The 26928-nt window shown below is 42.8% G+C and overlaps 1 protein-coding gene and 1 long non-coding RNA gene across 6 annotated transcripts in view; both read right to left on the reverse strand.

The window, feature by feature from the left end:
• The window catches only part of IL1RAPL1 (interleukin 1 receptor accessory protein like 1), a 1160102-nt gene that overhangs the window by 831307 nt on the left and 301867 nt on the right, over nucleotides 1-26928 (reverse strand). The window lies entirely within an intron of this gene.
• On the reverse strand, nucleotides 10201-25988 carry LOC142822353 (uncharacterized). Of its 3 annotated transcripts, XR_012898424.1 has the most exons (5): nucleotides 25252-25988; nucleotides 21650-21872; nucleotides 11465-11553; nucleotides 11289-11345; nucleotides 10201-10259 (listed from the first exon to the last, which is right to left on the reverse strand). It is a non-coding gene; the product is annotated as an uncharacterized LOC142822353 (long non-coding RNA). The 3 variants fall into 3 exon arrangements; XR_012898422.1 differs by lacking the exon at nucleotides 11465-11553 and having other exon boundaries at nucleotides 25252-25977; XR_012898423.1 differs by lacking the exons at nucleotides 11465-11553; nucleotides 21650-21872 and having other exon boundaries at nucleotides 25252-25974.

Below are 26928 nucleotides of genomic sequence, written 5' to 3' on the forward strand. Positions count from 1 at the left end.
CGATGTTGGAGGATGGAAACAAGTACGGACTGGTGGGACCGGCTCATAATGGAGCAGTGGGATGATCAGGCTTGGCTCCAAAACTTCAGGATGCGGAAGTCCACCTTCCTGGAGCTTTGCAACTGGCTTGCCCCCACCCTGTAACGACAGGAAACCCACCTGCGCCCTGCCATCCCGCTGGAGAAGAGGGTAGCTATTGCCCTCTGGAAGCTGGCCACTCCTGATAGCTACTGGTCAGTGGGACAGCAGTTTGGTGTGGGGAGATCTACTGTAGGTGCTGTGTTGATGGAGGTAAGTCCCTTCAGGACAGGGGGAGGGCAGTCCGTAAGGGGACTGTAACTGAAAAAGGGTGGGTGGGGGTTAATGGAGGGGAGGTGGTGGAGGGCTCCTGTGTCTTACACCATGATACTACTGGAAGCAATTACTGCGGGGGGGGGGGTTCTGGGTTCTTAGGGGGGGACGGATGGTCGCCAAAGGACTTGGGCAATCCCTCTGACTTCATAATCTGTGTTTGTTTGTATGTGTCTATTTTTGCAGGTGGTGAGGGCCATCAACTCACAGCTGCTGAATCGGATTGTCCGCCTCGGAGACCTGGACACGATCATGGCTGGTTTTGCAGGGCTGGGATTCCCAAACTGCGGAGGAGCGCTCGATGGAACGCACATTCCCATCCGTGCACCACCCCATCAAGCCGCCCGGTATATCAACAGAAAAGGGTACTTTTCCATTGTACTGCAGGCCCTGGTGGACCACTGTGGACTATTTACAGACCTGTGTGTGGGGTGGTCGGGCTGGGCACATGATGCTCAGATCATCCGCAATTAACACCTGTACGAAAGGCTGCAGACAGGAACCTTCTTCCCCCAGTGAACCTCTGCTATCGGGGACGTAGAGATGCCGGTCTGCATTGTGGCCGATGCGGCGTACCCCCTCATGCCCTGGCTTATGAAGCCATATACAGGGCATCTGAACCTGAGCAAGGAAGTGTTTAATGCGCACCTGACATGCTCCTGTTTACAGGTAGAATGCGCATTTGCCCGGTTGAAGGGAAGGTTTAGGTGCCTGCTAACTCGCCTTGACATGGGGGAACACAATATCCCAGAGGTGGTGGCAGCATGTTGCATCCTCCACAACCTGGTGGAGAGCAAAGGGGAGGCCTTCCTCCCAGGTTGGGGGCCAATGGCTGAAGTGGAGGGCACGCGGTTTGCGCAGCCTCGGACAGCTGCCATTCACCAAGCCCATCAGGCGGGGGTGCACATCCGGGAGGTTCTTCGTGAGCGCTTCTCAGCTTGAGGCCTATGACTCCCAAAGGTATCCCCAATGGGCCTTCCCCCCCATCCCAAAACCTTCCCTCCCACAATCCATCCCTGCATCTGAACAGTTAAGGCGCACACACCATGTTAAACAGTAAAAATATGTTTATCAAGGAGTAACGTAAGAAATTAGATCTGTTATACAAAATATAATTGTTCAACAACTGTGAAAAATAAAGTTCTTTTTTAAACTAATAACCTGTGTTTATAAGTGTGGTAGGAGGGGGGATTTCAACCTGGAGGGAGGAAAGGAGGGAGGGAGGGAGGGATTTCCAACATGGAGGGAGGGAGGGCAGACAACTTAAGGGTAATGGTGGCCTCGCCTGGGCCGCAAGGCTTTGCCACCCCTGGTCCGTGGACCCAGCCATCCTCGGGCTCGAGTGGGGGCTGACAATGACTCTGCTCTAGCAGGGGGGGGGGGAGGGGCAGGGCTGGAGGGGTGGCAGGGGCTGAGGGAGAGGAAAGGGTGGCAGGGGCTGAGGGAGAAGTAGGGGGGTCAGAAGGGGCTGGAGCTGGATGGGCAGGAGGAGTCCCCAGGGGGAGAGGACCTGGCACAGCCAGGGACTCCCGGACGGTGGCACACATACTCCCACTGTGGGAGGAAGTCCTGCAGCAGGCGAGTATGCCACCGAGCCTCCTCCCTCACTCTTTCAGCCATGGTCTCTTGCATTTTGGCCATGGTCCCCTCCATTTTTTCCATGGCCTCCACATGCCTCCTCAGAAGTTCATTGTAGGTCCTCCAATGCCTGCGGATGCTGTGCGACCGGGTGGGTGGTGGCACAGGAGTTGCTCGGCGGACAGCAGCAGCAGGTCCGGCTGTGGAGAAGAAGAGGGAGAACCGATCAGTGTTAGCAATTCACAAACAAGACCATACAACAAGGGATGGGAATGTTGTTACTGGTAGGCCATGTCTGGCCTTGCCACCCGCCTCAGCTGCACAGGGGACCCGTTGTGGCTAGGACAATGTCCACCTCCACCCACTAGATCCTCCCGCCCTCCACTGTGGCCGCCCAGGCCAGATCAGTGTGCAGCCACAGTAGGACAGGGGCCTGCTGCACCTTGGGTCTCCCATGCCCTCCACCCACATACCCACCATCTGCCCACCTGCTTGTACATGCACAGAGAGATGCAAGCTGTCCAGGAGGGAGGACCAAGATGTGAACACTGTTCTGCATCCTCTCTTCTCCCACCTCCCCTGTACTGTGTCTGTGACCCTTCCTGCACTCACCTGATGTTCCTTCTCCTGCATCGGAGGGTGCCTGCGAGGCTTCCTGTGTCTCTGGGACAGGCTGCAGAGTCAGGGTCAGGGGCAGGGGCAGGGTGTCCTCCGTCTGCTCCTCCTCCTCCACATCTTCCCTGGGGACCTCCTGCCGGCTCTGCTGCACTGGTGTGTGCAACCCTGTCTGCACGAGCACTGGTGCAGACATAGGTTCCTGGCCTCCTAAGATGCAGTCCAGTTCCTGATAGTAGCTGCAGTGCACTGGGGCTGCACCTGAAGCCGAGCTCTGCTCTCGGGCCTTCATGTATCTCTGGCGAAGTTCCTTCACTTTGGCCCGGACCTGTTGGAGTGTCCTGGGGTGGTGCCCTTTATTGGCCAGCCCCTGAGCCATGCGGCCATAGATGCTGGCGTTCCTGCGCTGGGTGTGCAGGGCCTGGACTGCTTCCTCCTCCCTCCACAGTTCAAGCAGGGTCAGGACCTCTGTCCCTGACCAGGCTGGGGCTCTCCTTTTGTTTCCTGTGGGCACCAGGGTTGGCTCCCTCAAAGGTTCTTGGGGGCCTCGTGGCGCTGGAGCTGCACACATGGCGACGTGCAGGTGACGCTGGGAGAGCTATGGCCTGACAGGCTCTGTCTGTGGCCAGCTTCCTGTCACAATGCCTGCCAGGGATGTCTGTGCCTTTAAAACATGGCTACAGACAGGACCAAGAAGAGGTTTTTCCGGAAGAAGGACTGTCCAGCAGGGGGCTTGGCTGGAGGACTTTTTCTGTCGACAAAAGAAACCCTCGCATCCAGACTGCCCTTTCTGTCGACAGAATTCTGTCAACAAAGACGTTATGCCTCGTAAAATGAGATTTACCAGCTTCGACAAAACTGCTGAGTTCTGTCAACGTTATGTCGACAGAACTCAGCTGTAGTGTAGACGCAGTATAGTTTTGTCGACAAAAGTCCACTTTTGTCAACAAAACTCTGTAGTCTAGACACACCGTTTAGCTCTATACTATTTTACTTTGGGTAAACTATTAATCCTAATTCTGCAATTCACTTTAGCCATGAGTAAATAGATAAAATGCAATTTCTCCCACTGATCAGTTTCAACAGCGGCTGAATCTGGACGCCAGTTCTGACTTACATACAGATTCAACTTAAGAACCCCAGGCATCCCCAAGTCAGCTGCTGCTGAAACTGATCAGCGGCTGATTCCAGTAAGCCCGGGGCAGGGGCTTCCTGTAGTCAGCCACTGGTCAGTTTCAGCAGCGGCTGACATGGGGACTCCTGGGGCAGAGCAGCTGGGGTGCTGCTGGGTTGGTCCAGTAGCGCTGCCGCTCCTCGGCACTACTGGACCAACCCAGCAGCACCCCAGCTGCTCTGCCCCAGGTGTCCTGATTCAGCCGCTGCTGAAACTGATCAGCAGCAGCTGAATCAGGACGCCTGGGGCAGAGCAGCTGGGGTGCTGCCGGGTTGGTCCAGTAGTGCCAAGGAGCGGTGCTGCGGGACCAACCGGCAGCGCCCCACCTGCTCTACCACAGGCCCGGGGCTTTGCTCCACGTCTCCCTAGTCTGCTGGGGGGGGGCCACTAGCTGCGTCCCCCCCCCAGCAGACCAGGGACACGGGGAGGAAAGCCGCAGCGGCGGCGGGGTGCCGTGCCTCTGAGGCTTTGTTCTGGCAAAGCCTCAGAGGCGCGGGACCCCTCCGCCTCCCCGGCTCTGCTCCAGGTGTCCCTGGTCTGCTGGAGATGGTCCCCAGCAGACCAGAGGCACCGGGAGCAAAGCCGCAGCGGTGGCGGGACCCCAGAGCAAAGCCTCAGAGGCGCGGGACCCCTCCGCCTACCCAGCAGACCAGGGGCAACTGGAGCAGCTTTTCTCGCCCCGGAGGTCGAGGTGGCGGGACCGCTGCGCTCTGGGCGGTCCCGCTGCCTGCGAGCTCCGGGGCGAGAAAGCCCCGTTCGTAAGTGCGGATCCGACATAAGTCGGATCCGCGTAACTCGGGGACTGCCTGTATGTGTTGCTGCATACATGTATCAGTGAAAGGCTCTAGTGAGGGAAGAGGGGGGAGGAAGCAGGGAGAGGATCCAGCAGCAGATATGGACACAATGCTTGGAGATGTAGAGATCCGTGTAGGGCTGACACTGTAGGGCTCAGGGATGATTTTACTTGCCTCAGGAGTGACATCATGATCTACACCGCTACTTATATTTATGTTGGGGTTTGTGCAATGTATGCATTCTGCTCATCACTTTAAGGAGTGTACAGTGTCAACAGCCAATTGAAATGCCAGTGTTTTCCTTGAGACTTCATATAAGAACAGGTATGCCCATACGTAAACCAATGTTTCCATCTAGATTTTGTTGACCTTTTCCTGATGTTTTCTTCAAAGCGATAGTGGCTAGAGTAGGCGTCTCAAACTCCCAGCCCACAGGCCAAGCCTATCCGGAGTGATGGCCAATCCAGCCTGGGATGTCCAGCAGGAGCGGAGGGTGACTATCCATTACCAGCCCTTATGCCCTGTGCCTCTTCCCTCCATCGTTCTACCCTCTTCTCCCCCTTGTCTCTGAGCATATGGCTTTAGGGATCACCAGGGGGAGCTGGCTTCACACAGATGGGCAGTAGTTGCGCCCCCCCTACAGTCTCCACAATGGCAGAAGCCACAGGGGAAGTGGAGCACAATTTTCTCAGAAGGGTAACCATGTTAGTCTTTATGTGGAACCTTAGAAGACTTAATGGATTTATTTGAACATAAGCTTTTCCTGTTACAGACTAACTCAACTACCTCTCTGAAGCTATTGATTATGGCTATGCAACATTTAAATATGCACTTAACTGTGCCCTTCCTCCAACTTCTCAACCTCATACTTTGCTAATTTTTTTGTTATATTATGTGTGACTATGCTTTACTGCATATTTGAGGGGTAACCAAAGCCTCCTATGCATAGTCAGACATACGGTTTGCTGAAGTAGCTTGTATAAATTGATTTTTAAATTGCTTATTGTTGGACTATCATTCATTTTGATAAGTTGACTCTGAGATGTTAACGCAGCATGGGCTTGGATCAATATGATTCTGAAAAAGCCCATTTTGATTCAGGAATATATGCAAATGTGCTTATACACAACCGTTTTAGGACATGATACAAAACCCACTGAAGTCAACAGATTTCCATGCATTTCAGTGACCTTTGGATCAAGGATCTGAAAATCAGACTTTGCAGTTTTCTGCTTATTTATGTCTTCTTCATCTGCATATTTTACCTTTGCAGTGCTTCCACAGGTGACAAATTAGTTTTTATTTTGCTCACAATAGTAACATTGCATTTGTATTGACAATATTACTCACTGCACTGGCTTATAATCTTAATGGTAAAATATACGTTATTGCATGAGCACTAAATGTCTCAGTCTTTTTTGATCAAGGAAGTTAATCTTTACAAACGTTATTATTGCTATCTTTCTGGCCTTAGGTAAACGTTTGCCTGGCTATGGAACAATTTCATTTTGGAACTGTGCATATCCACACGTTAAATGGAAAATGAATTAGTTGTGTGGACCCTCGCCTTGTTATTTCCAAATAAGGGGAGTTATTTTGAAATAACTCCTCAGTGTAGATAGTCCCATAGGAACTAGAAAATGTATTAAGTCATGAAATTTCATGGCAAAAAACCCACTTCGTTGGATAAGATAACATAAGAACGGCCGTACTGGGTCAGAGGAAAGGTCCATTTAGCCCAGTAGCCTGTCTGCCGACAGTGACCAGCACCAGGTGCCCCAGAGAGGTTGGACCGAAGACAATGATCAAGCGATTTGTCTCCTGCCATCCTTCTCCAGCCTCTGACAAACAGAGGCCTGGGACACCATTTCTATCCCCTGGCTAAAAGCCTTTTATGGACCTAACCTCCATGAAATTATCTAGTTTCTCTTTAAACTCTGTTATAGTCCTAGCCTTCACAGCCTCCTCTGGCAAGGAGTTCCACAGGTTGACTACACGCTGTGTGAAGAAGAACTTTCTTTTATTAGTTTTAAACCTGCTACCCATTAACTTCATTTGGTGTCCTCTAGTTCTTCTATTATGGGAACTAATAAATAAGTTTTCTTTATTCGCCCTCTCAACACCACTCATGATTTTATATACCTCTATCATATCCCCCCTCAATCTCCTCTTTTCTAAACTGAAAAGTCCCAGTCATTTTAACCTCTCTTCATATGGGACCCGTTCCAAACCCCTAATAATTTTAGTTGCCCTTTTCTGAACCCTTTCTAAGGCCAAAATATATTTTTTATGTGAGGAGACCACATCTGTATCAAGATGTGGGCGTACCATAGTTTTATACAGGGGCATTAAGATATTCTGTGTCTTATTTTCTATCCCTTTCTTAATAATTCCGCCGCTGCACACTGTGGCCGTGTCCAGACTCAGGGGTTTTTTCGGGAAAAGTAGCCTTTTCCCGAAAAAACTTCCCCTGCGTCCAGACTCAAGCTGCGTTCTTTCGAAATTATTTCGAAAGAACGCGGCTTTTCTTTCGATGGCGGTAAACCTCGTTTCACGAGGAAGAACGCCTTCTTTCGAAAGTTCCTCTTTCAAAAGAAGGCGTTCTTCAATGTAAAGAGGCCGTCTTCGAAAGAGAGCATCCAGACTCGCTGGGTGCTCTCTTTCGAAAAAGCGGATTTCTCTTTCGAAAGATCCGCCTGCAGTCTAGACGCGATCTTTTGAAAGAGGCTCTTTCGAAAGATGCTTTCGAAAGAGCCTCTTTCGAAAGAAGCCTGCAGTCTAGACATAGCCTGTGTGGAAGTTTTCAGAGAACTATCCACGATAACTCCAAGATCTCTTTCCTGATTTGTCATAGCCAAATTAGCCCCCATCATACTGTACCTATAGTTGTGGTTATTTTTCCCAATGTGCATTACTTTAAACTTATCCACATTAAATTTCATTTGCCATTTTGTTGCCCAATCACTCATTTTGGTGAGATATTTTTGATAGAGTGGAAATTACAGATCCTAGGATATATACTACATCAAAAGAAGTCATCTATCAATTATATGACCAGTGTTAAAGAGGTTAATTAAGTCAGGGTTGATGTGTGTCATTCATAGCATTTGATTTGGAGATACAAATATCAAAAGGTGGAGAAATTGCCTTTTTAGTGCATTGACCAGTTAAAGTCTTTATTCAAGCCCAAGGTGATAGTATCAAACTTGCAAATGAACTCAAATCCAGCTGTCTCCCTCTGTAATCAGGTGATAAAATTATTTTATAGAAGAATGGCTCCTTTAAAACCCATTATTGAATGTCTGCAGAGGTTAAAATGTTCCCTTACAGGTTTACATTTGTTACTATTCCTGATGTCTGATTCATGTCTATTTCTCCTACTGAGACTGTCCAGTTTAGCCAATATACATGGCAGAGGAGCATTGCTAGCTCTTAATATCATATATCACTTTAATGATGTGCATGTGTATGAGCGCCTGATGTTGCGGTTTATATGGTTAGGTCCTGTGACGGTGTCACTTGTATAGATATGTGAACAGAGTTGGCAATGAGGTTTATTGCAGGCGTAGAATCCTGGGTAAATATCTGTGGTATGGTGTGTGGCTACTGGTAAGTATTTGCTTCAGACTGGGGGCTGTATGTAGGTGGGGACCTGTTAATCCCAGCACACTGAGATAAAATGCAGCCTAAAAAATGCAAAATCACCTCTAATTGTGAAAGCTTTCAAAATTATGTTCATGTTACAATACAAGGAGCCAAAGAGAAGGGGGAAAAAAGCTTCCTCAAATATTAAAATACTTTGAGGTGCATTGTTTTATGTAATTACCATAAAAATAGTGGATATCATATTGAATAAAGCAGCTCTTTAATATGATGACAGGAGTTACAGTTAGAGTGAAAAAAGAAAAAGTTATTGTAGTAATTGAAATTGAAAATAAATTGAAGTCTTTTGTACATTTACTACTGCAGTTACTAGTGAACAACAGGAGCGCATCGAAAGCCTTTAGATGAAGGGGTGCAATTTACTTAAAGTATGGTTGCTTCCTGAATCAGAGTTCTCTTGTAAATTGATTTTAACCCTTTTTCTCATTCTTACACATAGAATAGTATAGAAAGACATGTTATATCTGATTCTTCAGATCCTAATTAGCAATAGCTGATTCAACACCTGCTTCACTGTAGCAAAACACTAATCATAAAATGGATGCATCAAAATATTTATCTACAAAAACACTACTCTATGCACCCATGTCACTAGTACTTAGCAGCAGTATGTAGCACTTAGTATTATATATTGATTATTGCAATTTTAAGGCCAGCTGCACTTTAAAATTTCACAGTCATATGTTGCGTAATCCCATAATTCAGACATATCAAAGATGATCAGGCCATAAACAGTCCTAAATAAAGTAGATGATAATGATCCAATAGCTGCTGCATCACAATGACACTGTGACTTAACATAAGAAAGGCCAGAATCAAGTGATTCCCTCCCCTATCACCCATTCCCACCTTCTGACAAATATAGGCTAGGGACACCATAACTATCCCATCTAGCTAATAGCCATTGATGGCCCTATCCTCTCTGATTTATCTAGTTATTTTTGGACCCTGTTAAAGTCCTGGTCTTCACAATATCCTCTGGCAAGGAGTTCCATAGTCACTGCATGAAGAAAAGCTTCCTTTTGTTGTTTTAAACCTGCTACCTATTAATTTCATTTGGTAAGCCCTAGTTCTTGTGTTATGGGAAGCTAATAACTTCTCCTTATTTACTTTCTCTACACCAGTCTTGATTTTTTTAGACCTCTATCATATCCCTCCTTAGTCTCCTCTTTTCTAAGATGAAAATCCCAGGCTACGTCTACACTGGCATGAATTTCCAAAAATGCTTTTAACGGAAAAGTTTTCCGTTAAAAGCATTTTTGGAAAAGCGCGTCTAGATTGGCAGGATGCTTTTCCGCAAAAGCACTTTTTGTGGAAAAGCGTCCATGGCCAATCTAGACGCGGTTTTCCGCAAAAAAGCCCCAATCGCCTTTTTCCCTATCGGGGCTTTTCTGCGGAAAACAGTACTATGCTATCTACACTGGTCCTTTTGCGCAAAAGTCTTTCGGAAAAAGACTTTTGCCCAAACGGGAGCAGCACAGTTTTTAAGGAAAAGCACTGATGATTTTACATGAGATCGTCAGTGCTTTTCCGGAAATTCAAGTGGCCAGTTTAGATAGCTGACAAGTTTTTCCGCAAAATCAGGTGATTTTGAGGAAAAACTTGCAAGTCTAGACATAGCCCCAGTCTTTTTAATCTCTCTTCATATGGCATCCATTGCAAATCCCTAATAATTTCTGTTGCCTTTTTCTGAACCTTTTACAATAGCAGTATATCTTTTTTGAGAATAGGTGACCACATCTGTATGCAGTATTCAAGTATTCAAAGAATTTTAATAGATGGGCGAGTCATGATTTCCCTTTATAGAGAACATGTTGATGTTTTCTCCAACAAATGTTTATCTATGTGTCTGACAATTCTATCCTTTACTATAGCTTCAAATCATATGCCCAGTACTGACTTTAGACTTACTGGTCTATAATTGCCAGGATCACCTCTAAAGCCCTTTCTAAAGATTGGTGTCACATTAGCTATCTTCCAGACATTTTTTACAGGGAGGATAATTAATCACTATGAAAAACTCACCTGGGGATTCATAAATTTTAAGGCCAAAAGAAACCATTGTAGTCTTCTGATCTGACTACCTGCATAAAACAAACCACAGGACTTCTTGAATTAATTCTTATTTAAATTAGAGCACATCTGGTACAAGTGGTAGATTCTGACATCTTTAGAGGAAGATTGAGTCTTTGTAAAAGACACTTTAATTCAGCCAGACAATATGGGTTTCCTAGTGTAGAAAAGCATTGAAATTCTATGGTTGATATGAAATGTTGTACTAAATATAAAAGGGTTCTACCAGTGAACTGCATTCTGATTAGACTGAACAAAAAGAAAGAGGCAAAAGGACTAGACATAAAGTGAGAGTATTCCAAAGTATCGGTTGTGGGTTTTCCAAAGTATCCATGGGTTGGGTACTTCAAAGGCCATCATTGCTCTGTTTATTTTGGAATGATATTATTTAAAGGAAAGTTAATTTAGACTAAACCTTTTACCTCATTTTAATAGCAGTGTAAGGGGCCATACTGAGTTACCTGTAGTTAAAAACACATTTTTCCTGATTTTTTCAGCTGCCTTAAGACATTGGCATATGAAATGTAAAGGTCTAATCCTGGCATCCTCAACTGTTACCATGACAATCCAATTGAAAATCAAACCCAGGAATTTACCCATAAAGACACAGTGGCTTATGTGAAGGATGAACTACCAGACTCATTTTTATTTTCATGGATTTTGTTCAGTTAAAGTCAAACAAATGTATTTATTTTATATTTACTTTCTATGGTTTTATTTTGATATTTTGTTTCAGTTAATGTTTTTGATGGAAGTTTATAAAATGCATGTGAGTTATCAAAGAGACTGGAACACCTATATTAAGCCTATTCCAGAATCCTTGATAAATAGGAAGTGACAGGTTCTTTTAAAAACACAGTAATTTTGCAGTAGACATCTCTGAGATAAATGTGTTGTAAATAAGGTTATAAAAGTGTGCGGAAAATATTTATTCAATCCATGTACTGTAGCCAATTTTTAAAGCATAATGTATTAGTCACATTTTATTTTACTTCCTTCTCAAAGGCACGACAAAAACCTTAAAGGAAAGCCTTCCATACCAAATCCGGAACAGCACAAAACAGGATCACTTGTGGTTTTGATTCTTCAATTTACAGCTGAAAAATTATATCAGAAACAAAACTAAACAAACAAACAAACAAACAAACAAGAGTTCCTGGCTGATACCAGAAACAAAGTTTATTTTTAATGTTACTAAAAGAGGCTGGTTATTTACCCGTGCAGCAACAGTAGTTCTTCAAAATGTGCTGTGAAAATGTATATTCTATTATAGGTATACGTGCTCCCAAATCTTCTGAGACAGAGCTGAGGACATAAAAGTGGCTTGGCAGTTACTTCCCATATTATTCTTATACACCACCATCTATCTGAAGTAGTGAGGAAGGTGGGAGGATCATGCAATGTATATGTGTACAACACCTCTCAAAGCACAACAATTATTGTATGGGTAAATAACTATATTTTCTCCTTTGATTGAGTGATTGTACATATATGCATTCTACTCTAGGTGACACACCAGCACTTTCCATACAGATACTGGATTGTTCAACCAGAAATTGTAATACTGATTGCTGAATAGAGTGTCATCTTGAGAAACCTGTTTAATAATAATGTAATGTCAAGAGAACATATGTATGCTGGTGCTTTGCATTGCCCATTAAAAGAAAGTTGCTCAAAAAGACTGATGAAGTGGAATGAGCCATAGCAGAATAAGCTGTTATCCTTGGTAGAGGAGAGACCTTTGCAAGATCATAGCAAAGCCTTATGCAGTCTGAAATCCAGTGTGAAATACACAGAGATGTAACATGCTGGCCCCTTTATTCTTTTCGCATAGGCTACAAAGAGTCAGAGAAGATCTGAAAGACTTTATACTGTCCTGGTAAAATGCCAAAGCCATGAGACTATGCAAGGTGCAAAACTTTTCTTTCGCCTTGGAGGAATGAATTTTGGAAAGAATATTAGGAGAAGAATAATCTAATTTAGGTGGAATGCTGATATCACTAGAGGTATAAATTAGGGTATCACAGAAGATAGACTGTGAAAAACAATGAAAAGAGGGTTGGTTAAAAGTGCCTAGAGCTCTGAGAGTCTCCTAGCAGAGGTAACTGCTATTAAGATAATGATGGCAAAGGATTGGAAGGGACTAAGTGGGACAGTACTTCAATTAGATAATGGAATGGAAATGGAAAGGTACATGCTAAAAAGACATTTTAGAAAACTGGAAGTCAAGGGGATGTGAAAGCCACATCTGGAGTATTGCGTCCAGTTCTATGCCCCCCCCCCCTATAGAAAGGATGTGGATGCACTGGAGAGGGTCCAGTGCAGGGCAACCAAAATGATTAGGGGGCTAGAGCACATGACCTATGAGGAGAGGCTGAGGGATTTGGGCTTATTTAGTCTGCAGAAAAGAAGAGTGAGGGGGGATTTGATAGCAGCCTTCAACTTCCTGAAGGGAGATTCCAAAGGAGATGGAGAGAGGCTGTTCTCAATAGTGATGGATGGCAGAACAAGGAGGAATGGTCTCAAGTTACAGTGAGGAAGGTCTAGGTTGGATACTAGGAAAATCTATTTCTTTAGGAGGGTGGTGAAGTACTGCAATGGGTTACCTATGGAAGTAGTGGAATCTCCATCCCTAGAGGTTTTTAAGTCTTGAAAAAGCCCTGGCTGGGTTAATTTAATTGGGATTGGTCTTGCTTTGGGCAGGGGGCTGGACTCGATCACCTCCTAAGGTCTCTTCCAGCCCTATGATTCTATGAAGACCTAGCCACTGCAGGATGTTCTGCAGATGTGGAAGATAGGTCAGCTCTCACTAAACTGAGACACCAGAGGATTTCAGATAAAGCAAGAATTCAAGTATGTATCTAATCTCTATGCACTTGCTGATGAATTGCGACATCCCACTCAGATCAAAAACTTTTTTTTTCTATTTAGCTATATATGTGATTTTGGTGCAATCCCTTCTGCTGCTCCCCAAAGTGATCTGAATATCTCAGGACCATAGTCTCTCCTGATTGCTCAACTAGAAATCATCAAGCAGGTGAGTTGGAGTGACTGCGGATAAGGATTCAATTCCTTGCCTTGGTTTTGAGACAAAAGATCCTGAGTGACCAATTGGTAGATGGCATAGGTCTGTGGACTAGTATTGTCTTAGACAGGTAGGTGCTACAAAAATTGAAATTGGCTTGTCTCTTTTCTGCTTCCTGATTGATCTCAGAATTAGATGGGCAAGGGAGTGCATACAACAGGTGGACTGATCATGGGAGAAGAAAAGTATCTGTTATGAAACCTAGGGTGCAACCTATCCTGGAGCAGAACTCCCATCAAAGGTTTCTGAATCGCCCTGCCCATATACTTGTTGACACCCTGAAAGAATTTTAATAGATTAGTGAGGCGTGATTCTCTTAACAAAAGCTATATTGATTCTTTCCAACATGTTATATTTCCCTACCTTTCTGATAATTATGTTATTTACTGTTAAATCAATCACTTTGTCTGGTACTTGGCTTACTGGCCTATCAGTCCCAGAATTGCCTCTGGATTATTTGTTTTTTAAAGTGATGTTACATTTGTTACTCTCAAAGTCACCTGACATGGAAACTCAGTTAAACAACAGGATACATTCCATAGAGAGTAGTTTTTCCATTTCACTTCTGAGTTCCTTTAGAATTCTTGGTTCAGTATCATCTGGTGACTTATTCCTGCCTCTTGTCAATTTGTTCTAAAACTTTCTATATTGACATCTCAATCTGGGACATGTCCCCTAATGGAATGACTCAGGTGTGTCAACCTTCAGTTTTAAGCCTAGATGAGGGAACAAGTGTCTGATGACAAGGATTCTATTTTTGATGCAGCTGCTTTACATTCCAGAATCATCCAGGTAGGGAAAATGCAAATAGGCCACTACCGCCATCAAAAACATAGTGAACACCTTTGGAGCCCAGTTGCCTGAAAGGAAGCATCATTGGTAGTGCTTGTCACCTCCTACTCGAATGAAAGATACCTTCTGTGGCCAGGGCATAAAGGACAAAGACCACCTTTTTTTAAGTAATCAGGAAGTACCAGGAACAGAAAACCTTCCCTCTGTCTTAAGGAACATCATATCTCCTTCCCAATTCCAAAAGACACTCTACTTCCTGAAGTAAAACAGTCTTGTGAGATGGACTCCTGCCAAAAAAAGACAGAGAATATGTTTTAGGAAAGAGAAGGGAGGTGAGCTAGATGACATATCTCTCATTTACTATGCTGAGCAACCCCTTATCTGATGTAATCTCTTTCTAAGCACTCTAAAAGAGAGAGGGACAATTCTGAATGCAAGATGAGAAATGTCTGGAGTGCTATCATTTATCAAGAAGTCAACATTACTGCTTTAAAGCCAATGATGTCTGGAGAGAAGGATTTGCTCTGAATAGCACTATCAATGTCAAGGAGGCTGAGAGATTTTTTTCTGTAGGCACCCTGCTGCCTCAGCTGGTATATTGATCTTTAATACATTTGTAGTTTTAACAGTTTCCTTTTGTTACCACAGTGTAGACATCACAAAGAAGAGGATGTATAGGAATATTTTAATGTACACTAGCATCATCAGTCATTTGAGCAAAAATTTAGACCCTTCAAAAGATAAGTCTTTTATAGTGTTTAGTAGCTCCCTTGGGATGCCAGTGGCCTGAAGCCAAGAGTAGTCTCTCATTGAGATGGTTGTCGCCAGGGAGTGAGAAGTAGTGTCAGACACATCCATTTTCACTTGTAGAGATGTTTGGGCAGTGAGATATGCTTCAGAGACTATAGCAAGGAACTTTTCTTTATTCCTTGGGCTATTTGTCACAAATGCTGAAATTGGTGACCAGTTAAAAAGGTATATTTTGATAAATGGTGCTTAAAATTTTCACCCTCATTCTTTTTTTGTGGATAGGATTTTCTGTTGTGAACTATAGTCTCTTTAACTCCTCATCTTTGGGGGTAGCCCTGTATTGAGATTAGTCTGGTTCAGGGTGAGTAGTGAAATAATCAAATTCCTTCTTTGGAATCTGTCAGCCCATTTAGCAGAGGCTTAGATAGAGTCTAAAGTATTTCAATGTGTTTGCATCAGTTCTAAAAAGTCTATATTAATGAGGAGGGATACCTTCCTGGAGCAAAAGTTTAAAAATATCTAATAGTTTATGTGGGTTATCTTAGAAAAGCTACATCTAACCCCCCTGCTCATGAGGTTTTGAAATATTTAATGTTCTCAGAAGCAGGTGATACTGACTCTTGTGTGATGGCCTCATCTGGGGAAGAGTAAGAAACTTAAGGATGAAAATCATGGGGCTCTTTCCTTCCCTCATCCTCTTCTATGGGCTCTAACAATGGAGAAGATTGAGGGATCTTCCTTAGAAATTTCCTTAGGAGAATCTTCCTTAGAAATTTCCAATAAGGTGACTTGGATATTTTCCGTATAAAATAAGGTGGTCTAGAAGTTCATGAAGAAGTTCAAGATGTCTAATAAAGACCAGGAGGCTAGTTCCATTTTTTGTACTCCCCACAATGGTGGGTATATAGAGTTCTCTTTGTATGAATGTTTACGTACTCTTTGGTCTGAGCATCTTTAGAACATGGCGTGCATGTGTACTGAAAAGACTCTGAAGTAGATATATGTCTATAGTGGTCAGAGCCTGAAAGTAAAGATTTATAAGCGTCCTTAGGTGAATGGAGAAGGTGTTCAAGTTGGCTTTAGTTGAAGTTCTTCTATCTGTAAATAAGTTCAAACAGGAAATTTGTTCTTCAGATGCTCCTGGGCTAACCAAATTAGGCAGATTTTATGCCTATGCATAAAAAGGATCAGAGTACTGTGTGCAGCACGTTGCTGGAATCCTGAGTATTTCTTCATACTAAATCTCTGAATAAGAGAACGAACCATTTGAACAAGCCAAACTCTGCTAACTATAACAACTAACTATATACAACTAGAGAAAATATCTTTCTAAATGCAGGCTAATTGAAGATGTACAGTGACAGGGAGATTCTAATTCTCAGCATGGGCAGTAGGAAGGAACTGAGAGGGAGGTAGAGACCACCCTCTTTTATGCCCTTCAAGAAGAATTTAGGGACTATCATTTTGCTTCTCAGTCAGAGGCCACATCAGTGAGGGTTTGTTTGGTTTTTTTGCTTCTCACAAGTGTGTGGCCCTCGACTGATTTTTCTGTGGCTCAGCGGTCCCCAATCCAAAAAAGGTTCCCCACCCCCTTTATATAGCCAGACTGGGCTCTGAGGTACATGTGCAATACCATGCCTTCTAGGGAGTTGCATGTGTGTAGTGGAAATACATAGATACGATCCAGAATGGCTTTACATTTGAATTCAACAACTATTCACATATATGATACAAAAATTTGGGAGGTTATGTGCTAATATAAGCTTCCAATTGCTCAACTTCTGACTCATATCTCTAGCCTTTCAAGGTTTTCTTTCAATATGGCACCTCAAAAAAGGACTCTTATCCTTTTCTCTGTCTCATGCCAGTATCTAAAAATGCCCTACATTTCTAACATGCTTCTTAGCCTTTCCAATGTACCCCCATAGGCTCATCCTATCCTAGACACAAATCCAACAGACACATGATTTCCCTTTTGCCACAGCCAATTTAGGGTTCCATTTTTCATTCACTGTTTCAGGTTCTCTTTAAAACAGCTCAAATTACATTTTATCCTTCCTGAAGACACAGCTATTCAGAACATGTAGGAAACCAAGAAGGGACGTGTAAAAAGAGACCAGAGATCTATTAGGCTGTGGTCCTAAATGCTGGTCAGTCAGCTCTTCACAATCCAGAAGGATTATAGAGGTCACTTCTGGCAATACACCTGCCTGGAGGATGACAGTTCTATTTTGCACCAGCTTACAAGGTTTTGAACATTTGGGCTGTGTCTAGACTGGCAAGTTTTTCCGGAAAATCATCTGCTTTTCTGGAAAAACTTGCCAGCTGTCTACACTGGCCGCGTGAATTTCCGGAAAAGCACTGACAATCTCATGTAAAATCATCAGTGCTTTTCCGGAAAAACTATGCTACTCCCATTTGGACAAAAGCCTTTTTCCAAAAGACTTTTGTGCAAAAGGGCCAGTGTAGACAGCATAGTACTGTTTTCCGCAAAAAAGCCCCGATTGCGAAAAAGGCAATTGGGGCTTTTTTTTGCGGAAAACCGCGTCTAGATTGGCCACGGACGCTTTTCCACAAAAAGTGCTTTTGCGGAAAAGCACCCTGCCAATCTAGATGCACTTTTCCGAAAATGCTTTTAACGGAAAACTTTTCCGTTAAAAGCATTTTTGGAAAATCATGCCAGTGCAGATGTAGCCTTGGTGTTCTTCTGTGTTAACCATTTCAGAAAACACAGAATTATGTCAATTGTGTAAGATAGGAGATTTGTCTTTGTTTGTCCATTCTTACACAGGTGATTAGGCCACTGACCTTGGATGTGAGAAATCAAGGATCCAATCTCTGCTCTGCCTGACTCAGAGAAGTTTTTCAGCCCAAATCACTCTGAATCAGGCACAGTAGGGAACTTTGTCTCCCACATGACAGGCCTGTGCTCTAACCATCAATCTACAGAGTGTTAGAAAATCAGTGTTTCTCTATTTATTTTAATTTAAAATGTTCCAGTGAGCTCCTTCTGCCACTCCATTCCTCATTAAAAAGATGCACATCATTGTGGTATGATCACAAATTGCAGAGGAGGATGAGGTGAGAGTTCATATTGGTTGAGTGGAGAAGTAGAAACTTTTCCAAATTCATGAAAGGTTCAAGGGTTCCTCATGGAGAAAAGAATGGTTCATGGCAGTTTCTTCATATATATATATCATAGAATCATAGAATACTAGGACTGGAAGGGACCTCAAGAGGTCATCAAGTCCAGTCCCCTGCCCTCATGGCAGGACCCAGTACTGTCTAGTCCATTCCTAATAGACATTTATCTAACCTACCCTTAAATGTCTCCAGAGATGGAGATTCCACAACCTCCTTAGGCAATTTATTCCAGTGTTTAACCACCCTGACAGTTAGGAACTTTTTCCTAATGTCCAACCTATACCTCTCTTGCTGCGGTTTAAGCCCATTGCTTCTTCTTCTATCCTCAAAGTCCAAGAAGAACAATTTTTCTTCCCCCTCTTGTGACAAACTTTTAGATGCCTGAAAACCCCTCTCAATCTTCTCTTTTCCAAACTAAACAAGCCCAATTCTTTCAGTCTTCCTTCATAAGTCATGTTCTCTAGTCCTTTAATCATTCTTGTTGCTCTTCTCTGGACCTTCTCCAATTTCTCCACATCTTTCTTGAAATGTGGTACCCAGAACTGGACACAATACTCCAATTGAGGGCTAATCAATGTAGAGTAGAGTGGAAGAATGGCTTCTCATGTCTTGCTCACAACACACCTGTTAAAGCATCTTAGAATCACGTTTTCTTTTTTTGCAACAGCATCACACTGTAGACTCATATTTAGCTTGTGGTCCACTATAACCCCTATATCCCTTTCTCCAGTACTCCTTCCTACACAGTCAGTTCGCATTCTGTATGTATGAAATTGATTGTTCCATCCTAAGTGGAGAACTCTGCATTTGTCCTTATTAAAATTCATCCTGTTTACCTCAGATCATTTATGCAATTTGTCCAGATCATTTTGAACTATGACCTATCCTCCAAAGCAGTTGCAACCCCTCCCAACCTGGTATCATCTGCAAACTTAATAAGCGTACTCTCTATGCTGATATCTAAATATTAAACAGAACTGGTCCCAAAACAGACCCCTGCAAAACCCCACTTGTTATACCTTTCCAGTAGGATTGTGAACCATTAATAACTACTCTCTCAGAATGGTTATCCAGCCAGTTATGAACCCACCTTACAGTAGCCCCATCATGACAGACCGTATCAAATGACTTACTAAAGTCTAGGTAGGCCACATCCACTGCCTCTCCCCTATCCACAAACTCGTTATCCTATCAAAGAAAGCTATCAGCTTGGTTTGACAGGATTTGTTCTTTACAGATCCATGCTGGCTGTTCCCTATCACCTTATTATCTTCCAAGTGTTTGCAGATTGATCCCTTAATTACTTGCTCCATTATCTTTCCTGGCACAGAAGTTAAACTGACTGGTCTGTAGTTTCCTGGGTTGTTCTTTTTTCCCTTTTTATAAATGGGCACTATATTTGCCCTTTTCCAGTCTTCAGGAATATCTCCTGTCTTCCATGATTTTCCAAAGATGATAGCTAAAGCCTCAGATACCTCCTCTATCAGCTCCTTGAGTATTCTAGGATGCATTTCATCAGGCCCTGGTGACTTGCAGACACCTAACTTTTCTAAGTGATTTTTAACTTGTTCTTTTTTATTTTATCTTCTAAATCTACCCCATTTCCACTAGCATTCACTATGTTAGGCATTCCTTCATCAGACTTCTCGGTGAAGACCAAAACAAAGAAGTCATTAAGCATCTCTGCCATTTCCAAGTTTCCTGTTATTATTTCTCCTTCATCACTGAGCAATGGGTCTACCCTTTCCTTGGTCTTCCATTTGCTTCTAATATATTTATAGAATATCTTCTTGTTTCCATTTATGCCTGTAGTTAGTTTGAGCTTGTTTTGTGCCTTTGCCTTTCTAATCTTGCCCCTGCATTCCTGTGTTGTTTGCCTATATTCATCCTTTGTAATTTGTCCTAGTTTCCATTTTTTATGAGACTCCTTTTTTATTTTTAGATCGTGCAAGATCTCCTGGTGAAGCCAAGGCAGTCTTTTGCCATATTTTCTATCTTTGCTATGCAGTGGAATAGCTTGCTTTTGGGCTCTTAATAATGTCCCTTTGAAAAACTGCCAACTCTCTTCAGTTGTTTTCCCCTCAGTCTTGATTCCCATGGGACCTTACCTACAAGCTCTCTGGGTATGTCTACACCACTCCGCTAGTTCGAACTAGCGGGGTAATGTATGCATACCGCACTTGCTAATGAAGCCCGGGATTTGAATTTCCCGGGCTTCATTAGCATAAAGCCGGCTCCACCATTTTTAAAAGCCGGCTAGTGCGAACCCCGTGCCGTGTGGCTACACGCGGCACGGGCTAGATAGTTCGAACTACGTAGCCATTCCGATCTATCTGTACACCTCGTTCCACGAGGCGTACAGATAGTTCAGAATAACTATGTAGTTCGAACTATCTAGCCCGTGCCGCATGTAGCCGCCCGGCACGGGGTTCGCACTAGCCGGCTTTTAAAAATGCGGAGCCGGCTTTATGCTAATGAAGCCCGGGAAATTCAAATCCCGGGCTTCATTAGCAAGTGCGGTATGCATACATTACCCCGCTAGTTTGAACTAGCGGGGTAGTGTAGACATACCCTCAGAGTTTACCAAAAACTGCCTACCTGAAATCCATTCGCTAATTTGCTGTTCTCCCTTCTACCATAGCTTAGAATCATGAACTCTATGATTTCATGATCACTTTCATCCAAGCTGCCTTCCACTTTCAAATTCTCAACCAGTTCCTCCCTATTTGTTAAAATCAAATCTAGACCAGCTTCCCCCCCGTAGCTTTTTCAATCTTCTGAAATAAAACGTTGTCTTCAATGCAATCCATGAACTTATTGGATAATGTGTACCCTGCTGTGTTCATTTCCCAACATATATCTGGATAGTTGAAGTCCCCTATCACCAAATCCTGTACTTTGGATGATTTTGTTAGTTGTTTAAAAAAAGCCTTATCCACCTCTTCTGCCTGGGTTGGTGGCCTGTAGTAGATGCCTAGTATGACATCACCCTTGTGTTTTACCCCTTTTAGCCTAACCCAGAGACTCTCAACATGATGATCTCCTACATCCATCTCTACCTCAGTTTAAGTGTGTACATTTTTAATATATAAGGCAACACCTCCTTCCTTTTTTTCCCCATCTGTCCTTCCTGAGTAAGCTGAATCCTTCTAAACCAATATTGCAATCAAAGTCTCTGTGATGCCAACAATGTCATAGCTGAATTTATTTATTAGCACTTCCAGTTCTTCCTGCTTATTATCCAAACTTCTTGCATTCGTGTATAGGCATCTAAGATACTGATTTGATCTTGCCTCCCATTTCTGCCTTGTCCCTCTTTTCTCTCTGCTGTTATAGCTCACACTCCCTCCCATTTCCAACCCATCTCCCAAGTATCCATGTTCTTAACTTACCCATGGGCTTTGGTCACCTGTTCCTGTTGAACCTAATTTAAAGCCCTCCTCACTAGGTTAGCCAGTCTGTATCCAAATACGGTCTTCCCCTTCCTCAAAAGGTGAACACCATCCCTGCTTAGCAGTCCTTCCTGGAATAGCATCCCGTGGTCAAAGAAGCCCAAGCCCTCCTGGCAACACCATCTTCACAGCCAGGCATTCACCTCAAGGATGCACCTGTCTCTGCCTGGGCCCCTACCTTTGACAGGAAGGATTGAAGAGAATACCACCTGTGCTCCAAACTCCTTCAACCATAGTTCCAGAGCCCTGTAGTCACTCTTGATCCGCTCAGTGTCACACCTTGCAGTATCATTAGTGCCCGCATGAAAGAGTAGCATGAGGTAGTGGTCAGAAGGCCAGATAATCCTCGAAAATGCCTCCGTAACATCTTGGATACAGGCCCCTGGCAGGCAGCATACCTCCTGAGATGACATCAGGATGACAGATGGGCTGTGTATATTTATAAGAACTGTAATACTCTTAATAACAGAGGCTTTATTTGAACGGCAGCACACATAGTGGCCAGCCGGAGACCTGAGAGGAGAGAAAGCACCCAGGCAGCTGGGGAGTGGGTGGACTGGGGGGGGGGGGGGGGGGAGAGAAAACACCCTGGCAACCAGGGGGCAGTTGGAAGAATATAAAATACCCCCAATGGCTGGAGGTCTAGAAGAAGAGAAAATACCCCTAGCAACCAGAGGGGCCTGATGGAAAAGAAAATGCCCCTGGCAGCCAGTGGGGACTGGGCAAGAGAAAAGGCCCATGCTATATAGCATCCCCTACCCTGAGCCCCTCCTCATCCCCCAGCCCTCACTCATACACCGCTACCCTCAGCCTCCTGCACTTCCGCTCCTCACATCCCCCAGGCCCTGCCCTGACTCCTGTACCACACCACCAACCCCCTTCCTTGAAGGACCCAGGCAATGCCGGATAAGTCTGCTAGTCTAATACAGTTTATCATCAGAACATAATTCCTGATGGGTTTACTTTATGGTTGCTTTACTCCAGCCAATTCCCTAGATCAGCGGTTCTCAAACTTTTTGGGCTCCAGAGCCCTTTACATGAGTAAAAGTTTATGCGGCGCCCCAGCGGTCCACTGATTGTATGTGTTGTACCTATCCTATCGATGTTTGCAGTTTGTCAACCTTGCGGAGCCCCTCAAGAGGTCTTGTGGAGCCCTGGGGCTCCACGGAGCATAGTTTGAGAAACATTGCCCTAAATCATCCTAAACAATTTTCACCCCACGTATTAGTGCTGCACCTTTCAAATATCTATACACTCTAATTTATGCCCACCTTGAGTTATATGTCCAAGCTACAGTATTCTCTCTAACTAGACATACAGTTGAATGAATCAATCTATGCTAAGTGGGGACTTAAATTGATTCTACGGTGATGCTTATATTACTTTTTAGCTTGAAGTTAATTTTTTTCTGCAGTCTATAAGTTCCATCTTGTGGTATAGATTTATGTTTTCTTATGAAGTATTTAAGATTCATTTAGGAAGAGGTAATTCAATTAAAGGGTTGAGTTTAACAAACACTAGAGGTCAAAGTGAACAATGCTTCAGGAGGTTATAATATTTTAGCTTAGTATGTTTTTGAAATCTTTGTCAGAAATGGGAGCTTTTCTTTTCTTTCTATACCATTAGACAGTCTTTTTCCTTTTAAAAGTCTGATTCTAGGAGTATTGATCACTGGAGACAAGTACTTGTTTTGATTTTTGCTGTTTTCTTCTCTTTTGTTTGTCTTAGCTGTTGAAAAATGTGTTTCTTTGCCAAAGTTTCCTTTCTCAGTGGCACTATAAAAATATGTTGCTATAGTTGTCAAATTACTCTCTCATATAAGATAAGGAATGGCATAACAGTTCCAATGGCATAACTCCCATTTTGAAGGAGGAAAAAATCTTCAGACTAAATTGATTGTCCAAGTCGAGTTTGCTAAGAAAGCAAACAAAATACTAAAATACAAGTGGTATATTTCACGTAACAAAGATAATGGAAGAAGAAAAATTGGAATATCATGAAGTATGACGCATGAGACCATGTTTTACAGCTGCTCTCAAAGTGGGTACAACACATTATTCTTCAAACAGGAATTCTAATTCTGAAAGATGATGTGTTGGTACACTGGAAACTTTTCATGAAGGAGGACTGTATGAGCCAAATCAGGAAACAAGGAAAGAGAATACTACTTCATGAGAATTACTATTGTCTGGTTTCTATATCAAAATCAATGATCTCCTCGGGAAGGTTTTAGCTTATGTTTGGGGTTGAAGGAGGGGATTAAATGGGAATTTGCATTGTTCTTGGCAAACCTACTATTGGGATCATATGTACAAAAATAATGATTCTGCTCAGTTATCCTTTTTATCTGAGTCCTATTTTTTTTCCCATTTAAAAGAGTAACCAGAACAGGAGAGGGGACTTTGGGAATGGGAGAGAGAAAAAGAAGTGTCACTGTGGGTGCATCTAAACTACATCTCTCTGCCAACAAATGGATGTAGATTAGGCACATCGCTATTGCAAATGAAGCGGGGATTTAAATATCCCGCACTTCATTTTAATAGAAATGACCGCCGCTTTCTGTTGCCGCGGCACTTTGCCAGCAAAAAGCGGCAGTCTAGATGGGGATCGGTCGACAAGGAAAGCCTTTTACGACCGATCCTGTAAACCTCGTTGCACGAGGCACATTCTATTCAAATGAAGCGCGGGATATTTAAATCCCCGCTTCATTTGCAATAGCGATGTGCCTAATCTACATCCCTCTGTTGGCAGAGGGTTATAGTTTAGACACATCCCATCATTTCAGAAGAAAAAAAGTAACATTTTACAATTTGTAATCCACAAGGAACAAAGCAGTATACAATTATGATAGTACTGAATCATGCATACTGTATTGCACTGAATTATGTCGGTAGCATTGAATTTCAATCCATTAGAAGTATTAAGCAGAATGTTACTAAGAACATATATAGATAAAGAATTTTTTTTAAAAAAATCTGGGAATTTGAATTTTATCACCCCAGAAAGCAGAACAACTTCCAGGAACAACATTCTACTTGATTTGTGAGTAATGGGAGCATTTGCGTTATATTTATTGTTATTGTGTTCCTTTATCACTTTTATTGTTATGCTGCAGTATAGCCCTTTGAAGGTCTGCCAAACCACTGCGGCTTGCTCAAATGCAGGGTTGAATTTTAATTAAGCTTAGCAAAATATTCATAGAATTGCTGAGCCTGATTACCCCAGTTGTCCTGAAATAAACACAGAGGGCATTCCGCTTACTTGTAAGAACTGACAAAGGGAATTAATAGATTTTTGTAAAATTATAAAACACAAAACATGCAGTTTGTCAGCAATCTCTGGTATCCTAACCTCTGTTTTTATTTAACACTACCACAAAGACATTTTTGTGGGAGAGGGCTTATTATAGTCCATTTGTTGTTCTAAGAGTTTTAAGAATAATCATTAATCAATCAGCTTTTAAGCTGAATCCCCCGTGTGTACTGGTTCATACCCACTGCACTGTGCTACTGCCTCTGTAGCAGAAGCAGCAGCACGGGGTAGCAGGAGGCTCCTCGGGAGCTGGACTAGGAGCCAGACTAGGAGCCATCTGTAGCCGTTTGGGTAACCAATAACCATGATGTAGTCAGCAAGAGTAAGTCTCAGGTCCGATGCTGGGCTCTCAAAGTACAAAGGATGCTACACAGGTATCTGTCAAACACAAGTAGTTTATCTCCTGACAGCTAACAGCTGTGCCCCATAACTGGAAGAACAATATAGCAAAGAAGCAGCATATCTTACGTCCTTTCCTGCAAGCCTGGAACCCCAGGTAGGCTATGGACAAACTGGGAGGTTGTCTCAGCTTCTGAGGCACCGGTACCCAAAGCCCATCGGTGAGGATCAATTTACTGAGCTCTGAGGTAGCCTTAAATACAGTTTTCCTGCCTTGTTTGGCAGTGTGGAAATTTCCAGGGGTTACTTATTACGTGCTGATGTAGGGCTTAGCTGTTAATTATCGATCTGGTTCTGATCTAGTTCTATTTGTTCTTTGGTCTTGTTTACATGATCAGTACGTTAGGGTAAACAGAATTGTTTATCTGTTCTTGCCCTTTACCCTTATCTTATACTTGTTCTTGCTATACTGGCAATAATGCTTATCTGACGTGGCATACGTTCCCAAAGACTTGCTTCTGGCTCATCAGATATTTGGAAAAGGGAAAGGGAGGAAAGAATGAGGCCTCACCACCCCTAAACTAGCACGTACAAAGTTCTTCCGCAATTGACCACTACACATGAACTTACCTGTTGCCATTTAAATGACTACATTCTTACTTCCCAAATTAATATTCCACTTAGACTGAAATCCTGTCTTCTGCTGTGGCCAATAAAAAAGCCTTTGTGGTAATGTATAATGCCTTATATATATTATGGATCCATCAACCTTAGTTTCTTCCTGTACGTATAATTTATAATACGTTTGAACAATTATGTATCTTGAAACAGAAGTTGTATTTTAGGCTTATTTCCCTTGAAGGTCTCTTGTCAGCTCCCATTGCCTTTATTTATTTATTTATTTAGGTCTGCAGGAAGGGTGAGATAGGTGATAATGCTTACCATTGTCACTTTGATAATTCCATTACATTAATATTATTCACAATCAATTTAAACACACATTTCAATAAATCAATTGCTATGGATTAGTTCACTAATTGTCCTAAATGTTGACCAAAATAGAAGCTCTATTTGTTACCTTCTAAACTTACATCAGTAAATCTCTGTAAATACTAGATGCAAAGACCAAAGTTACCTGACACATTCTCAATTATTTCAATAGGCGCTAAATCAGCATATAATTAGGTAAGAACATGTCACTCAGAATTAAGCAATAGCATAATTAGGAAACTGATTATCCCTTCTTTAACAATTATTCTTTAATGGCCTTGGGAAAGGAAAGGAACATAGTGTCTACTAGCAAGACATAATGGAAAGACGAAGATAGTATACACCAAATACCAAAAGAGTGCATTAAAGGAATTTAGACTATTTTAGCTAAAAAAAATCAGACAAGAAGATGATGATGACATAAAAAGTAGGAATGGAATGACTTTCAGGATGGTAAAAAGATTATTTTTTATCTCTAAAAAGCAACTCAAAGGTTGACAATGTAGGAAAATGTGGCAGGTGAGGTTTGATTTGTGAATAAGTTTACAATTGCTAAGTCAGAATTTTTAAATATTTTCTACTGTGGCTTATTCAAGTTTTAGAGTCAAAAATACCATAGTATTCATAAGACTATTTCAAAATCCAGCATGCTGACTTCATCTCATTCAAAAATCAAAAGTCTGAATAAGCAGAGAATGTGGATATAAATAAACATGTCCCTAGCTCGACTGAGTCTATTATTAACCAGGTTAAAAAGGCACAAATATAATTTGTAAATCTTAGGAAGGAATTCACCAGTAAACTCATGCAATCCAT

Source organism: Pelodiscus sinensis, chromosome 1 (genome assembly GCF_049634645.1).
Source record: "Pelodiscus sinensis isolate JC-2024 chromosome 1, ASM4963464v1, whole genome shotgun sequence".
Lineage (NCBI taxonomy): Eukaryota > Metazoa > Chordata > Testudines > Trionychidae > Pelodiscus > Pelodiscus sinensis.